The following is a 3,718-nucleotide window of genomic DNA, read 5'->3' as shown; positions in this document are numbered from 1 at the left end:
AAAACGGCTATTTGAATTGTCCCTTTTCTTTTAGTTTTGGGAGGTTTTTACACACCAGGAAAATGACATAGACTCTATTGACACAGTAAGTGTGTCTTGTTAAAGCTGTTCAAGCATTGAAGTCTCAGCTCCCTAGCAGGCCTTTGCATGGGTGGTGGTGGGACCATGCTTTTTCTGTGGTGTTTGGCTAGGATAGGGTGATTGTTGTCTAAAAGTTTTCTGTCTTGCTAGACTGTCTCTTTTCTGGTCCTTCAGCTAGAGAGAGAACTGGTTTTTCTTGGGCTTTTCTTGCTGCCATTGGCCTCTCTGGGTTGCCAGCTTCTCCAGCACCCAGTCCAGAATGTATCACATAAAAGTCCAGAGAACTCACCATCATGTTGTTCTTTGGGTCTTGAGTTCTCTACATGGGCTACCCTTTTCTTTTCACCTCTCAGAGCCTTCTGGTGTTTTTTTTTTTTTTTTTTACATACAATGCCCAGCGCTTTGACTGTACTTAAAGGGTGGAATAGGAAGAAATGTATCTATTCCATCTTGGTTCCACTGAGAGTTTTAGCAGTCTGTAATTTCCAGAGTTCTCAGGCACTTTGAGTGGGCTTTAATTATGTTAATTTAAACAATCCTTTCTATTATGGAATAACTTTTTTCTTTGATTAATTCTATTAAGAAGTGTCCCAAAAACTGATGAAGTTTTTAAATCACTTAGGCAATTTTGATAGATTCAAGTGAGTTTGAATATCTTTCCATGTGTTGTTAGTCCTATGCATTGCTTCATTTGTGAATTCCGTATTTGCACTGTTTGCCCACATTTCAGTTATCCTTATTATTTTATTTGTAAATTTATATGTTAGGGAGATTAATGTTTGTTTATATGTAGCTGGATCTATACTCGGTTCCTTTACTAGCTGAGCATTCTTCAGCTACAAAATGAATATTCTAGTACCTACAACATAATCTATTGGGAGCATTAAGTAAGACAATAGATATTAAGGCCTCAGACCAGTAAAAAGGCAGAGTAAATTCCTAATAAGTGACAGTGATTGTTTATTGTGGAATTAGCTGCCCAAGAAGGTCTAGACAGAGGCAGATATAAATCTGATCAGGCTAGCTACCTTCCCAACACCAAGATTTCTGTTCTTGTCAGAACAGAAGTTAGAAGTTGCTGGGGATTTAAAGATGTCTAGAAATTCTCTTGGCAACAAATAACATTTTACGGCATTTATTGAAGTTTTGTCATAAAGAAAATAACAGTAATGATACAGTTTTAGAATTGCCTCCACTCAATATAACATCTTTTTCTTATTTTTTTTAAGACTTCCTTGAGAAGTTAAAACAACTTTTACTTCTATAAAAGTGGAAAATGGACTTAATCTGCTTTCTTCCACAAGTTAGATTTTCATGTGAGTGAAGTCATTTAAAAAATACGTACTTCCCAAGATTCAGAGATTTAGGTGTAGTAAATGAGGTTTAACAAAGCAGGAGACTCCAGACTGGTAAGATGAAAACTTAGATGGCATAGTAATGTTATGGGATTACTTAGATGTTCCACATTACCTATTACTTTGCTCAGTTCTTGGAAGTGTTATGAGCCCCCTGGGACTGATAGGCAAGTTTCAGTTTGCTTGACTCCACCTCCCACAGTGCATTTGAAATAACATTGTAGAGAGAACATCTTCCCATCTCCTAGTTACAAATTGTTGTGGAAATTTGTAATGTAATCTTAAAATAATATGAAGCCCCTAACAATGTAGTGTAAGTCAAAGTCAATGTTAAAGCTGATGAAAAAGAGTCATCATAGCTTTAATTATCCCAGTCAAATGAAAACATTTAGAAATGTAGGAAATCTTATATAAGAAATCTTCTGAGAATAAAAACCAAAGGAAAAACAAACTGGTCAAATAATTTATCTACTTTTTGGCTAGTCTGTTGAGAAAGGAATAGAGTAATGGAAGAAAACACCTTGGCACAGAACACCAAGTTAGGAAAGAAAAGAAACTTAAGTGTATACTACTTTTGTATAACCTAATTCTATGCTTGCGTGCTCTACTCAGTTGCTTTAGTCATGTCCAACTCTTTGCGACCCCATGGACTGTAGCCCACCAGGTTCCTCTGTCCATGGGATTCGCCAGGCAAGAATATTGGAGTGGGTTGCCATTCCCTCCTTTAGCAGATCTTCCCAACCCAGGATCAAACCCACTGTCTCCTTCATCTCCTGCATTGGATGTGGACTCTCTACCACTGAGCCACTGGGGACTTTTTTCAAACTACTTTTTTACTCTGAGCCTCTGGCTTCCTGATTAGTAAAGTGGAAACAAAACTCGGAAGGTTTTGTGATGTGAAAATCCTTTATGAAGCTTGACCTGGGGCCTGCAGCTTCAGCCCCTTAATGGAAACTTATTGATCCTTAAGTGAGGTGATGATCACATGGAGCATGGTGTGTGATACCCAGTTGGTGCTCAATATATGTGTACCAAATGAATTGCATTAAACCAATTAAAATCGATTGCTGATTTTTAAAATTTATTTTTAATTGGAGGATAATTTGCTTTACAATATTCTGTTGGTTTCTGCCATACATCAATGTGAGTCAGCCATAGGAACACATTTGTCCCCTCCCTCTTGAAGCTCCCTCCTACCTGCCACACCTTTAGGTTGTCACAGAGCAACAGATTTGAGCTCCCTGTGTCATACAGCAAATTCCCACTGGCTGTCTGTTTTACATAAGGTGATGTTTATGTTTCAAAGCTACTACTCTCTCAATTCATCCCACCCTCTCCTCCCCCTACTGTGTCCACAAGTCTGTTCTATGTCAATGTCTCCATTGCTGCCCTGTAAATCGGTCCATCAGTACCATCTTTCTAGATTCCATATATATGCATTAATATACAGTATTAGTTTTTCTCTTTCTGACTTACTTCACTCTGTATAATAGGCTCTAGGTTCATCCACCTCACTAGAACTGACTCAAATGTGTTTCTTTTTATGGCCAAGTAATATTCCATTGTATATATGTACCACAACCTCTTTATCCATTCCTATATGGTCTGGCATAAATCACACTTATATAATTCTCCTATAAAATTAGTAGATAACCTTAGGAGATCTAAGGGTGTTCGTTCACACAGAATTCTAGCATGCAAAGTTTAAAAAATGTATTTTAGCAGTGGCCCAGAGTTTCTTTGGGGTAGCAAATGTCCTTGTTTTGGAATATGCCTTGAAAGGTGTGACAGAGACTGTAGTGATCCCCTCTTTATGAAGTGATAGAGCTCAAAGAATGGCATGTAGCTGCTCAGAGTAAAGACTACATTTCCCAGCTGCCTCTGAAGGTTATAGTGGCCATGAGACTGAGTTCTGGCCAATGCAATATAAGTATAACGTTTGTTGCAGCTTTGGGGAATATTCTTCTGGAGACACTTGGCTTGTGTCCTTTGTACTTCAATGTTCATCCTTCTTCTAGCTGCCAGCATCATACAGCTTGAGAAATAAAGCCAGACCCTAGGGTGCAGAGCCGCCTGGGAGCAGAAAGGTGCTCCATCTGTTTGTAACAGTGGTAACTACTGTTATGATCTGAACCTCACGTCTTGTTGAGGCTTGGAATACATTTTCTCTTTTGCCCACAGTCTTCTCAAGATTTTCTCTTCAAACCTACCTTCTGTCATTCCTTCTGCCCACCTGGCAGACAGTTTTCCATGGTTCTCTTGCATTTCTGCACAACTTGTAC

The sequence above is a fragment of the Bubalus kerabau genome, chromosome 8 (assembly GCF_029407905.1).
Source record: "Bubalus kerabau isolate K-KA32 ecotype Philippines breed swamp buffalo chromosome 8, PCC_UOA_SB_1v2, whole genome shotgun sequence".
Taxonomy (NCBI): Eukaryota; Metazoa; Chordata; class Mammalia; order Artiodactyla; family Bovidae; genus Bubalus; species Bubalus kerabau.
This window is presented reverse-complemented; position numbering follows the sequence as displayed.